At 38.2% G+C, this 15,295-nt stretch overlaps 1 protein-coding gene across 6 annotated transcripts in view; it reads right to left on the bottom strand.

Annotated features, from left to right (window-relative positions):
- Nucleotides 1-15,295, bottom strand: part of CSRNP3 (cysteine and serine rich nuclear protein 3) — a 93,663-nt gene that overhangs the window by 66,086 nt on the left and 12,282 nt on the right. Inside the window, exon 1 of one of the 6 annotated variants that reach the window (XM_072341285.1) lies at nucleotides 11,586-11,682. The exons of 4 other annotated variants lie outside the window; for them this stretch is intronic. The gene's annotated coding sequence lies outside the window, so the exon portion shown is untranslated. Of the gene's footprint in view, nucleotides 1-895; nucleotides 976-11,585; nucleotides 11,683-15,295 lie in introns of those variants that run through there. One more of the 6 variants, XM_072341286.1, reaches the window with a different exon arrangement.

Here is a 15,295-nt window from a genome sequence, read left to right as displayed (position 1 = left end):
GATTGCATCCGTGTGATGTAATTAATTGCAAGATCTTAATTTAAAAGTTACCGATAATATCTGCCCTCTGACTACACTAATCAGTGGAAAGTTGCTGTAAATAGCTGGGAGGAAAAAAACCAAATTTAAAAGCTGCTGCTTGATGCTTCCAAGCATATAGCAGCAAAAATTCTCATTCTTCTGAACATCACTTGCCTTCAGCTTCTATAAGCTGCCAGTTCAATTTAGTTTGTAATGTAGTATTTTCCTCCACTAAATTTCATTTTACCTTTATGGGTGCGTCTAATTGATAGAAAAGATTCCAATATAGATGTGGAAAGCCATGATAATGCAATGTAATGATATGAACAGATGCTGTATTATATGATCTTCAACACTGAACTTACTTGTCTGCAGAGCTTACTAAAAATTAAATAACGAATATACTCGGTTCTAATGCTGTCAGTCACACAGTTTTAAATGCATATGCCTGTCATGATCTTCTCAACCTCTTACTATTAAAAATAAATAAATAAAATTAAAAAACAAACAAACAAAAAAAAAAAACCTGTTCTCCTGAAAGGGATTTTTTCAGGCTAAAGGCATGACAAACATCACATGCTCAGATCTCAACCTCTGCCCTTTTCTCAAAAAGTAAGTAACTATACGCTGCAAAGTAATATACTTCTATCCTGAGGACAAGGAAATGATCATCCTCTATCTCCTTACAGTTTACAGTAACATCAGTAAAAAACAAACAAACAAACAAAAAAAACTCCACAATCTTCCTTAAATACTTGAGTTATTAAGCAACAAGTATTAACACAACCCCAGTTAAAAACAAACAAACAAACAAAAAAAAACCTGACACACTGAAAAGCTAGAAAAATAGAAAAATGGAGAGACGGCAGAGTACCCCAATAGATAGAAACAGAAATAACTCTTCCCAACTGCCCTCCATGTCCTCACTGTATCTCTTGCCAACCACCTTTTCCACTGCTTCCTGCAGAGCTTACAGCACCGAATTTGCGAAATCACAATTATTTCCATGGCAACAGCCTGCAATATCAAAACCAAAGGATTATAGCTTGACTGCAGAACAGGGTAAAGAAGCAGCTGGAGTGTGAGAAAGAAAATGCTTACACTGAAACATCTCAAGAAAAGGCAGAAAGAGTAAGAAAAAGGCTGACAAGAGTTTTCTGTGCAATCAAAACCTAGGTCAAATCTACATCTAAGTACATTGAAATGGTGGCTACAGGAGTCTTAAAGCTCCAAGTCCAAAGAAGCTCTGTCATAACTACACTGCAAGGCAAACCTAATAGCTGTAATCATTACCAGTGTGTAGACAGACTGTCACAAAGAGCTGATTTCATTGCCTGAAATGATTTCTAGACTAAAACCTTTTTGCCAGACATTGTCTTCTTCAAGTACATCACACAGTGCCTAGATGACTAACATGCAACTTGCCCCTCAGTAAAGCTGTCACAGATGGTAAGAGTCTCAGTAACCATAACTGTTTACAGTTAGTAGCAGAAACAACTATTTTTAACAATGAAGAGTTTTAAATTTCTTTGCATTAAGCACAGCCTACATTCACATCAAGCACCATGAGCTGGTAGCAGTAAAGCCATCTTATTAAGATTTCTGCAATAAACCCTACCATACAATTTCCAGGATCCCTGGAACTAATGTACATATTAGTTCTAGGCCCAGCTTGCTAATACAGTTAAGTCAGGGTACAAGGGAGCAGTGGAGAAGCTGACTATTGCCATGAATTTAGGTGCTGCCATTTGTTTAGTATCTATTGATTTGTATGCCTCTGCTATCAAGTCTCTGTAGAAAAACACTAGATAGGAGAAAGAAATGATACTTCCATTATTCAAAAGTGTGGGTATCATGCAGATGATATCTGTTTGCACACACACTATGTACCAGCAGGAGATCTGTTCAGAATCACATCTGTATAAACAGCTGCCATTCCATAAGCCAATATTCTTCAGAAAGAAGCACATCTGCACAGGACTGTGGCATGTTCAGTCCAATGCATTTAATCCATACCTCATTTACACAGACATCATGCTACTTCTATCACATCCACATCTCCAGGAACAATAAGCATGGTGGTATACAGCATGGTACTGCTTATGCAACTGTTATTTCGTACTTCATTGATCACAAAACACATCCCAGTGGAAAACAGAGTAAAGCAGCAGTCCAACTTCTGACAGAAATGAAACCACAAAGCGTGTGATATCTGTAAAGGTTCCTGAAGTCCAGAATCAAGGAATGAGGAATGAGAGTTCTAATTGAATTGTTACAACTAAAACTGTAGTTTCAGATTTTTGGGACTCAAACTGAAGTAACTACAGTCACAAAGAAAACCAAACCCAGCCTGATCTTAAGACTGTACAGGATCTGGGGACAAGACAAGACACCAAAGACTTATTTAAGTTGAACTTTCAATACACGAATGGAAAGTAGAAGTGTGAAGCACTACAGCAGCGTGCATATTCTGAAGGTGCATATTTCTGCATAGAAACCAGTACACAAGAAGTACATGACTGTAGAAAACAAACAACATTTTGGGACTAAGAAAAGCAGATGTGTAGTATGTGTTAAAATTTGAATTAGAAAGGTAGTAAGTCACTATTTTCAGGCTCCCAGAAGGATAACAAGAACTCCAGCCTTCAGGGGCAAACACTGAGACAACAACCCACTACAGTCAGAGATCTACCACAGCAAGCTGCCAGTTCAGGTAAAAACAGAAGAGTCCAATTAAAACCAGATGTTTGTGGATAATTATTGAAGAGCTGTCTAACAGCCAGATGCTTTCCTGCCTGTTGATGTATGCTTCACAACAATGTCCTCCGCAGTGATGCAACACAGCATCCTCTGCCAGACTCCTCACTGTGCTAACAGGGCACTAAAATGCACTAAGGCTAAGCAAAGCTGAGACAGATGGAGCAGTATGAGAACAAGGAAAACTGGCCATGTGTGCACTGTTGTGAGCTGTAGGTCAAACTCCAGCGCCTGACACAGACAAGGATTCTTTGAGGAAAGGGCAACTTGCCACAGCAGAAGCATGATGTGTGCCTGTAGGGAGAAGGACCTCTTTCTTAAACAACCCCATCCATCTTCCCTCCTTTTCCTCACACTGGAGAGAGTAGTACTACAAAGAGCACGTTGCCAGGCCTGGACCAGCAGGCTGGCAAGGCAAGGCCTCACAGCACCATGGCAACAAGCCGGCCCTCTGGTGCCCAGCCTAAGTGAGGAGCTTGCAGCCAGTGGTACTGCTGGGAGAAAAAGTCCCACCTGAGTGTGGGCATATTTAAATCCATCACATAACCTGTAACCTACAGAGTGAAATAATGCAAAAGCCTGGGTAAATTGACTCTTTCTTGTGCCTGAAAGGGATGAAGATTTTAGAAAACCATGGTAACAATCTCACTGCAGGAGCCCTTTAGAAAACAGGTATCTCCAGATACCAATGAAAAGCCCCAGAAGAGTTGTGTTAGAATTGCTGGTGAGTGAAAGGGAGGGGCAGCAATACATTGCTTCCTGTGGTCCCAAGAGAAGCTTTTTCCTCGCCTGCTGCCCCTGAAAGACACACTGCCATACCAGCTCCACACACTGTTAGCTATCACCTGCAGTCCTTCACTTCACCTTCAAACAACAAAAAGCAAAACAAAAATACAATCCACAGAACAACACAAAGTACTGGTAACAGGTTGGGTAGGCAACACGCAGAGAGGAAAAGGCTCTTCTCCTAACTTGCACTTCTGCTATGGCTTTGACATGTGCTAAAAGATACTATGAAAACAGACAAGCTACAATATGGAAGTAGGGAATTCAGAAAATCTCTGCTTTGTGAGAAAGACACCTCCTCGTCACAATTTACAAAGAAATGACTGTGTTGCAAAACTCAGCACTAGTTACATGTATAGCTTATATGTTACCAGATGAGTAACTAAAGTAGTATGGAACATACCTGCGAAGACACAGACATAAGTATGTATCAACGTACCACAGGTAACAGCCAAAACACAAAATCAAAGACATATGAAATAATTAAATAGATCCCTGTCTCAGAACACACATCTTCATGTTCACTACAGGAAACAGATACTGCCTAAAGCTCCAGTAAGGAAAACAAAAACAGAAAACAGACAAACAAACAAAATAAACAAGAGAAAAAGCCCAAGAACACAAAAGCATTTCAGTTAAAAATAATAATAATAATAATAATAATTTCTTCTTTCATTCACTAACAAAACCTTATTTTGAACTGATTCCTTCTTGAGAGCTGATCGTATCCATAATAAAATCTACCTGGATAAAAATCCTTATCTGGGAACAAAAATAAATGCCAGGCAAACAAAGACTTAATACATGAGCGACACAGTATCTTGCCTTGTATGTATCAACTTGTATGTATCAACCAATGTATCAACTGGAAGCAAGGAAAAAGTTAGACAAGGTCTGAAGCAACGATACAGATTTGCCTCTGAACAGAAACCTCTCCCATGTAGATGACTGCAAACAGAACAGGAGGATGCAGAAAACAGATGTTACACATAAAACATTACTGCTCAGTACTCATCACAAACAACTCCCACCCACTGGCCAGTCAGCATGTGCTATAAGATGCTAGGAAGACTTGGCAAATCATTTCACAGTTAAATCATGAATACTGATGCCCACAAGCAGAGATGTTTGGATTATTTGTCGTGATTAATATTCTTTTTGCATTTAGGTTTATTTATTAGCTCACAAAAAAAACTTAATATATTTTTAAGATGTTTCTCTTACCTGAAAACATCAGTAAGAATTGATCATGAATTAATCAAGGCATTTGCTTGGTTACACAAATCACACTTTGTTATTTTGCTCTTTGTACAGCTGAGAGTTTTTAAAGGGGGAAAAAAAAGCCAAAACTGAAAGCATCTATAGTGACAACATCACTCATGCAAAGAATACCATTTGCTTGTGAAAATGACTATTCATGTAAAAGACTGCATTAATGCAGCCACAAATCCATTTGCATGAATGCTTGCAAACAGTGAACAGCAGAGGTACAAGAACATGAATCAAACAGCTGTTCAGAATTCAAATTTATGTTTGCAATACATGTTTCCGTGTATTTGGCAGCTCTAATCACAAGCACCAGTTGTCAGAGGAAGGCTCTGATAATTTCACAAGTACAATCTGTAAAAATTAAAAACACACAGCAGGATAATTCCACTTAGAGACTACTGTGTGGGCACAGGGAATACCATTAGTATAATCGTATTCATAACTGCTGCTTATGGCAGGGGTCAGTTACACAGACATAAACTAGGAAAAGGTTTTGCTTGCTTCAGACTGGCTAAACCTACATCACTAAGTAAATCCTACAGGAGTACGGCTATGCAATTCAACCTGGAGAATCTGTTCCAAAGCTGCAAACCAGCTCTTTGCAGGGTTTTTATACCGTCGCTCTAGAGGACTCCTGATTTCACACTTGAGCACTAATCCACAAATCTTCCAGACTGCCTACACATTGTTGCACGCTCCACTGTACACTCAAACTAGCTCCACTGGCAATGAATGTAGAATGCCAAAGGGATGCTGGCATATGCTCACCCTCCTGTCTACGTTGTATGGATGTAACAGTGAGTGGCAGTTCTGTGCCCCTTCATCACAGCATCTCACAAAGTCCTACACACAAGTGTGCAAATATCCCCCATTCACCACCCAAATACAAAATGTTCATATATAGCAGCATTAAAGCAACTTTCTGATGTCTGAATTCAACAGCTACAGGAAACACACACAGTTCTGCAAACTGAAGAAAATTCTAGGCTAGCTCTCCTGGGCCTTCTCTCAGCATGCTCCCTGAAGAGCAAAGAGCGACGAGTAAAAGACAGGGCTAATTCAACCAGACATCCAGGAATTTTGCATTCAGCTGCAGGGTGCAACCTGGCAGAAGTGGATTCAGAGGCACTCAACAAGAGAGAAGGCTTTCCCGTGCAGATAAGATTTGCCAATAGAAGCTGTACACTCTGACACATTTTCACTTAAAACTGTTTTCTAAGTGAGCTGTTGCATCAAAAGCCATTTCCAACAGAGCAAAAGATGCATCAAGGGCACTGAGTCCTGTAGGCAAACAGGAGAGTCAGGAGAAAGTCAAGCTGCAGCTGGGTCACAAATTCAGGCTCATGACACCTAACCTTCAGATCTAAGTCATCTAAGACAATGTTAGCTGGGTCTATCATGGGATCCCCACCAAAGTTTTCAGGTAATACCAAAGACCTGGTGCAGACCAGTTCTCTTCTGTAAGGTTTTAAGGTTTGGTGATGAAATTTCACTGATAAAAATCTCATCAAAAGCACTGTAGAAGATTTGCTCTTGCTACTGTTTGAAGAAAACTAAACAAAAGAAAAAAAAAAGAAAAGGTGCAATATATTTGGCCTCCCTTACTGAAGTATCTTCACCCCAGAAGAAACTTTCAAACTCCTATGTGGGCTCCCAGAAAAGGCTTATTAGTTTTTAGACTGCTCTGCTGAAGGACAGGGTGTGGCAGAGCTCCAGCTAGGAGGCATCAACCATCCATAAAACTGAAATGTGGGAGAAAGAGCCAGATACTGCCACAGATCCTATTGACTTCTACAGAAACACAGCCTTGTAACAAATGAACAACACAGATGATGGGAAGAAATGCTCAGTCTCCTATTTAAGGCATGGTGCACTAGCAGCACATTCTTATTGCATTTCTTTGCAAAAAGACAGTATCTGGTTTGCTGAGTCTCTCCCTAGCATTCCCTGCCTGGAACGAGACCGAGTCCAGCAGTAGTATTTTTAGCATGCTTTTGGAGTAGAGCTTTTGCACTGAGCTGCTCCCAGCTACACAAGGAGCAGCAGGGCCTAGGTCTATAGTGGAGACTGGAAATGCCAATAACTTACAGAGTACTGGAGATGAGTATTCTTTAATTTAAATTTTGTCCACATTATTAGGCAGTAACATTATTAGGCACATTGAAACCACCCTCATACAGTTTCAGTAATGAACTTGCACACTGTTCTTTTCTGAACATCAATCTTGCGCACTGCCAGCTGAGGAACAGCACAAGATGGCAGGATACCTTGTATAGCTCAGTAAGCACCTGCCAAAGCATACTATGGACACAACTGTTATATGCCAAAACAGTCTTTAGAGCTCTTCAGCCAGCATGCAACACAGAGCAAAGCAGCGTGAATTTAAACACACAGCCTGGCTGTTCATTCACCGTCGCTAAAGCTAGGAGTGACAGCATGAATTCAACAGCTCTTCCTCCAGCCCTATGATCTCTGCATTCTGGTAGTGCTTCTTCTCAAATCTGCAGCATCTGCCAGAGTTTTAATAAACAAACAAATAGAACATCTGAACTCAAAAAACAAATAAACAAACAAACAAAAAAACCCACCAATGTAAGTAACTCTGAGCTACGCTTTCCTTTTACCCAAAAAGACATGAGCAAACTGTTCCAGCTTAAAGGTGTACATGTGGATGGGGGCAGATATGCGTATGTGTGCATGGACAAATTTAACAAAGGATTAATTTTTTTTTACCTTGCTCTTGCAGTAACTATTAACAATAGTGGTGCTACCCATATATAAGAAGATAAAAATGTCTAAGAGATGTGAGGTTAGAAACAAGAAATAGAACAGTTGACAGTTTCTAGCAAGGGGAAATAACAAATGTAGTAACATAATCTAATATAACCTATGCGGTCTGATGCCAGAAATATTAATTATTTCTCTTTTCTTAAAAAACACTAACAAATAATGCAGAGAATAAAACTAATCTGGCAAAAACCTCAGCTCATCTGTCTAGAACTTGCTATTGAGAAGGAAATAAAGCAGTATTCTCTCCATGTGATCATCACTGCTTCCACAAACTGGGCACAGTGACATACAATGTGCGACAAATTTACTCACTACTTTTTCAGCAGCTGGGAAGTTCTGATTCTATATCCAGAAACTAAAGGACTCTTGTGACATTGGCACAACTCAGCTACAGCTGTAGAACACACAGACGTTACTTCCAGTAACTTATCACATTCCTCAAATAATATTCAGATTTATTTCTTATCTCCTTGTAATCTTAAATTACATAAGGTTTTTAATTTTAAAGCGACCTGGCATAGCTCATCTCAATACAAACAAAACAAAAAACAAACAAACAAAAAAACCACCAACCAAACAACAACTAAAATGCTATTCTCAGCAGGAAGGCCTGCTATGATTAATTTTTATTATCCTCATAGAAAATTTTCTATAATCCATTTAATAATCTGCCTTATTAACATGTTAATACTCTCATAGAATTAAAGATACCAGATCCTGTCCTCTTACTCATTTCAATTAATAAAACCAAGTATTCAGCTCTCCCTTTAAATGACCTTTGGTACTCGTACTGTCAGCTAAAAATGGATTTTAGTATTAATTTGCAGACGATTAATTATTTATCTGTGTAACAATACCTTGTAATATTTTAATGTTGCCTTTGAGACACTGCAAAACAGGAAAAACACCTCATTTAATGCTGAAAAATACATTAATCACTGATTTTAATCCACGCCACAATAAAGCACATACACTATCTAAAAATAAATAGAGGCACATTTTGCCCACCATACAGCATACTGGAAAGCTTTGTCATTTGTTCTGTCTTCTTGGCACAATCAGGGATCCATCCAATGGAAAAGAAGAGAGAAAAAAATAAATGATTGGTATTTCTCATATGTACTGAATATCAGCTAACAAGAAGAATAGTTGTAAGATGTACAGGAAATCAATAAGGAAGAACTGGATGAAAAAAAAAGAAGTAGATCTAATCCTTTAAAGAATGAAGTTCCTCGGCCATCATTTATGGAATACTATTTCTTGCTTACAGCAAGTAAGTAATTGTAAGTGACTTTGTTTTTGACTTTTGTTTAAGGTAACTGAATATTTAACTTAAAATCATTTGAATGCCACTTCAGTCACCTACCCACGTAACTGATGAGGATGTCTTCACTGGAGGTTTTGTAGTAAATTTTAAAGTGTGTTTTACTTGCACAGAGTTAGATTACAAAAGCAGGGCTTAAACACCCTTCATACCATCGATCTCACTGGGAGTAAGCCTGTCTGCCTGCATCCTCACATATTACACAAGGCACACTCACACTCCACCCTCACCACAAGCAGTTTATACAACTTGCTGCCTGTTTTCAAGTTCTTCAGCAATCCTGCCCCCCACTTTTGTACTCCCCTGCGACCACAGCTAATGAGGTTCTCTCATTTCTACACCAATGGTGAGTTCCAGCAGTAGCTGACTGGGAATACTGGATAGAACATGCATATCTTTAGTTCAAGTAGAATACATGAATCATTAGGGAACTTCAAAACTAGTGACTACACACAACAGTTTTATCCAATATCTTTCACGTTGTCATTATTAAGTAGGTATTTTTAGCCAGCAAAAGCCAAATCCATCTGCAGCAGTGGCGTTTCCAAGGAGACAGAATCATTTAAATACATGTGGAACTAGATCTTTGTTTTCATCAACTCCTCGCTGTTACCAGAGCTGGTTTGAGTCAAACTTCTCATTTCAGGAAAAGAAAAAGATTTGGGGGGGGTGGGGAGGAGTGTGTCTGGAATAAATAAACTTGGGTTTGTAATTCAGCATTTTCCTTGTAGTTTCAGATACGTATCCACTGCTTACAAATAAAAAACAATCGGATGCAACCATCTGTTTTTCAGTCATTCTTATTTATCCATGTTCACACTGCAACATATACAGAAATAGCTTCTCAGTTATTTGGAATCATTTTGTAAATCACTACAGAGTACTGATTTTTTTATTGTTTGTTTAGCAAACTTACATCAGGCTCCATTCTAGAAATGGCTAGAAGATGCCAGCAGCTGGTAAGGTGTGTAAATAAGTGGGTAAAGGACAGAGCTTCTTCCACTCCTCTTAAGTGCTCAGCAAGAATTTCATTGGCTTTCTCCAGCTTTTCTTTAATAAAATCACTTTAAGATTTTCGGGTCTTCTCTAAGTGAATTCACTCTAAATGAACAGAACAAAACTGGATGCATGTATTTACTGATTTTAATTTCCGAAATGTAGGAAAGCTCAATTCCAGTATTACAACAGGGTCTAGCTTTATAAACATACAACCACAGACTCAAACCATACGAAAGTTTCTAATCCTCTTCTTTCAGCTTTGCATACACGGACTGTGACAACAAAATAACCCCCTTACTGTATTTCTAGTGGGGTGCAAAGATGAACAATTAAGTCATTAAAAACTAGTTGTTAATGAAATAACCCTCCCAGTTCTTCTGTCAAAAGATTAACCTAGAATATTGTATTTTAAGATATAGACAAGTGTCACGAAAATTAACAACTGCTTAAGGAGCAATCACTATATACTTTAAAAAGGTACCCCTTCAATGAAAGAGTAAATATTGAAAGTTGCTTAAAAATTAGGTATTTCTCAGTATGTTGTCATTAACTTCAAGAAATGTCAGGAAAAAAAGTCACGTTGGAAATATATATGGTTACTGGAATACTTACAGTAGCTTCTATAAGACAACTGTGAGATTAAATACAGCAAAAAATATAATTATCTAACATAAACAAATTCCATGAATTCCTAGTGCAGTGGTAACTCCATCACTAATGTGAAATAATGTCAATAGTTGTGAGCTTAAAAAAAAAAAAGTATACATTGGCAACAATTTAAAATCATAATTCATTTATGTCACTGAAGATTTCTGCTTCAAACAAGCATAATGAGGTCCTTTAGTACTATGGCTATTTGCTGCGTGTAGCACAAGCAGAACCAAGTCAGGAGGGAGTTGACACATTTAAACTCTCCCCCTGTACAGAAAATTCTGCTATGTCCAAATTCTTCAGTGACCAAGTCTTTCTGTGATTCTAGACCCTCAAATAATACACCTCAGTAAATAAGCCTGTTTTCTGCACTAAGTTATTATATTAATAAATATTATTTTACTATTTACCATCCCAAATTTCTGTGAACTAAAAGCTGCTGCTAACATATGAGGCCTGTAGAACAAGTTTCATACAGTTAATTAAATTTGGTATGCAGCTGCAATAGATAAATCTTGTAGTAGCAATCTTGTATATGTAATTTAATTACATCCATTTTTATGAAATATGATTGAATTATAAATCACATAGATTTTAAACACAAAAATAAAACAAAAAACCATGAAAGAACCTTCACTCTTTTCAGATCTCCCTACACTGTTTTGCTGCTGGTAGCATACACTGTATTTTCGACAGTAACTCCATCACACAAAAGATCTCTCATCCTGTAGCCTAATGAACAACTTCAGCACCAATGCCTATACTGTAACAAGAGGAAGTTCTCAAACAGCTTCAGGGATGCCTAGGGTCCCTATGGATCTCAATTAATTTGAAATCTCCTAGAAAGCAAGAGTAATACACTCAGACGCTGATTCAAAGTCACTAATGAGGAACAAACAGTAGGATTCTTGCACATGCATGTTAGCCACAAAATATTGTGGCAAGGATCAAGAACAGCTGCTCAATACAGTATTTTTTTCTCCCTTACCTGTAAACTGGTTTTCTGTGTTTCAGCTGAATGCAGACTGAAAGGCTTACTCCTCCTTTTTTTCCCCATCCATCAGATAGCAGTCATCCAATAACTGAAGTCATCCTGGCATCCTCTGGAACATGCTCTTTCCTCTCTCCCATATTTCCCACTCCCTGCCCCCACCTGCATCCTAACAAAATGGGAAAATAGCAAGAAAAACCTTAATAAGAAGAAAAAAAAAAAAAAAAAAAAAAAAAAAGGAAGCCTGAAAAATAGTTCTAGTAAGCTACTTAGTAATCAGCAAGGACACACTGTACTGAAAGGTAATGATGAAATTTAAAGATAAGGGAAAAAAAACAAGACATCTCTATTAATAACCTTCAGTTCCTCTAGTAAATAACTATTCTCCCCTTCAGCTCTTTTCTCTAAGAAAAAACAAGCAAACAGCTGTAGGAATACTTACTGCCTATATACATTCTTTGATACTGACTCAGCTTGTCAGTGAAGAGTGCTGCTGCACTTTCAAGAAATGTTGTGATTATCAAAGTAACAATGCTACTTCTACACAAAGCAAGATTCTGAAATCTCAATGCAAATTACAATTCAGAGATTGATGACAGTAATTTCCTACTACTTTCCAACTCTGTAAAGCAATACCAATTGTAAAGACTAAAAATAACACTATGGTTTTGAGATGTGCATCAGAAGTTCTGAGCCCAAAATAATAGAGGGTGGGGAGAACACACATTTTCTGTGGCTTTAATTTCTACCAAATTGTAGCTGTACTTCAGCCATTTTAGTATCCCTAAGCATCAGCTAAATGTGTTTTCTTTCTGCTTGAGACAATATTCGTAAAATATCTAAGAGAACAATTGCTAGTAACATTATCCTTGAAGCTTCACCTAAATAAAGCTCTACCTATATAAGCTGTGCTTATGCATCTTTATGACTTATTTCATAGAATCATAAGATACCCTGAGTTGGAAGAGACCTACAAGGCTCACTGACGCTAACTCCAATAACCCAAATCTAAGGCCAAAAGCTCTAGGTGAAGTTTGCCCACACAGAATTTCCTATCTAAACAGGAATTCATATGCAAAAAATGAGTGGATGAACAATTTTCAATTTTGTGTGCCTCAACTCTATTACTAAGTCTACTTGCAGCTTCTTAAATTCACGATGAGAAAGTGTTTGCCAAGACAGCCTGCAAAGAGAAGTTTGATTTTCTACATATCCAAATCAATCAGGCATCAGCTCAGTTGAAGACATGAGCATTAAGTTCATTTCATTAGAGTTTAAAATCAAAATCACAAATGAGACTTTACTGCCACATCAAAGTACTTGTGTTCAAGGATTTCCCTTTGAAAACAAAATACAAAGTAGAAGCTGGCAAACACCTTTCTGTTTACAAACTTCTATTTGCTGCTACAGATTTCCATTTAAATTAACTGTGAATTTCTTTAAATAAAAGCATCCATCTTCACTGAATTATTGATCTTTAACTGTAGCGAGACCATATGAATTAGCATACTCCTACTATAAAGTGATAGATGTTTTAGCTTCTGGAAAAACTAGCTGCCAGCCTCATCATAACAAACTGCCAGTGGATCCTGTGCATAACACTCAGATTCTTTAAGATGCCTGCAAGCAAATGAGCTCAATTTAACAAAAAACTTTACCTCAATGCCTAAAAAATGGGAATTCATTCCTACAAATGTTTGAAGCTACATTAGTTATTAGATATGTAATCCAGAAAAATAAGTAAAATGTTCTTTTACTGGTGAACAAATCTCAGGAACAATGAGGAAAGTCTGAACAGACATTTTGCCTGAGGAGCAACTAGATGGAAGATATCTCCAACTTTGCCTTCTTTGTTATCAGCAGAGGTAAGCTTAGAGTTGAGCACCAAGGCTTCGCCTCTCTACTGGCTTAACTGCTGAGAGAGATGCAAAGAGATAGACAATTGTAAAGTCATAACTCGTTCTAATACAAGACTTTTCAATGTAGATGCAAGGTGCTTTGTTGTTCCAACCCTGAAGCACTATTATAACTCATAGAGAAATGGGCAGTACACACAAACAAGTCAGGATTTCTTGCAAGTGCCTGCCAAGCAGTTAGGAAGTTATTAACAAAACCAACCAAACAAAATCCAGCCTTTAAAACAGTCCCAGACTGAAGCAACTATTTAAGACAGACACAGACAGACTTCAAAAGGAAACTGCAGCAGGTAGCCTTGCTCAAAAATAAATAAATAAATAAATAAAAATTATGTAGACTTTACAAGATATGTACGTGCAAACCTCCTCAGAGTGGTTTTTGTACAATCTATCCAGCCCACATTTGGCAGTTTCTTCTTAACATGCAGATAGACCTTGTGAGGTTTGCCTTGTTTTGCACATCAAAAATAAAGCCATTTGCTTGATAAATGTGTTTTAGATATGTCAAGTGCAATTCTACTTGTATGTCTTGCACTGAGCACCATCTCCTGTCCTCGGGGTTTGGATGCGCACAAGGAGAAATTATAGGCAGTACAGTTGGTGACCTTGAAAGAAAAAGCACCAAGTGGTCTACTACGGGCCTGAGCATCCTTTGCCAGGAAGCTGCTTTTAAATGAAGCCTCTTGCCCTCAGCCATGTCCAAGCTATGCTACAACGATGCAGCAGCCATGCAGTACCCAATCACATGTCCTAGTGGCCAAGCACGGACTCAACCAACTTAGGGAGACCTCAGGCCCACTGGGTGGCCTCACCAGAATGCCAGCCCCACTCTGTGCTGAGGCTCTGGGTGCCCACCTACAGCCCTCTGCCCTCTTCTGGTCCCCTCAGAGCTGCCCTGCCACCCCCAGCCATAGTGGCTGAACCAGGCTGGCCACATCCACTGCCAGAATCTTCAAAGCCTTAACTAACTTCTCCAGATCTGAATAACTATCACTAGACTAATTAGTTGCATATATGCAGAGACAGAATAAAGGAAAGCATGTCCTTTTCAAACCAAGGCCTGTACTCAGTTTGTGCTTCAACTCAAGTAATTAGTGAGAGGGTTTATAACCATTCAGCCATTTCAGCTTTTTTTTTTTTTTTTTTTAACTCTTTCCATCTTTACTTTACGCTTCTTAATATACACATTTCATTTGATTATTTTTTTCTCCAGAACTACTACCCTGGACAAAAGAAAAGCTTCATTAGGAAACAGACTCCTGCAAAGACTTTCTTTACTTCTCCTTTGCTCTCTGTTGCTACTGAAGTATTTGCTTCCATTCTTTTTGGTTCTACAAAAACTAAAGCTTCTTTTAGCAATCCTTTTATGGAGGGGTGACACCTTGAAGGATCTCCTCCTTTATGAAGAGGAAAGAAAAAATGCTTCAGAGAAAAAAATTAGGAAGCATATATAAATTACATCTCAATGGTCTCCTCTGCTTTGCCATATAATGGCTCTGACGAAGTAAATTAAAAGAGACGATGGAAAACAAAAAAGAAAAACCAAACAAATAAAAGCCTTATTTATCATTATGCTTTAGACATCCCTGATTGTAAAGGTGAACTGACACAGCTAGTGAGTAATTAGAATCTCAAATCTCCCGTATTTCATAACAACCTGATTCTTTCTGGAATATCCTTTCTCAGCCTCTTTCTTTAGCAGAGCTAATTGTTCCACTCTCCTCCCTCTGTAGGCTCTATCACTAATCCCATTTTCCTTCTCTTTAGGCCTTATGCTTCTCTTTATTAAAA

The sequence above is a fragment of the Excalfactoria chinensis genome, chromosome 7, assembly GCF_039878825.1.
Source record: "Excalfactoria chinensis isolate bCotChi1 chromosome 7, bCotChi1.hap2, whole genome shotgun sequence".
NCBI classification, from domain to species: Eukaryota; Metazoa; Chordata; class Aves; order Galliformes; family Phasianidae; genus Excalfactoria; species Excalfactoria chinensis.
The sequence above is the reverse complement of the archived record's forward strand: the minus strand, read 5'-3'. Positions and strand labels throughout refer to the sequence as shown.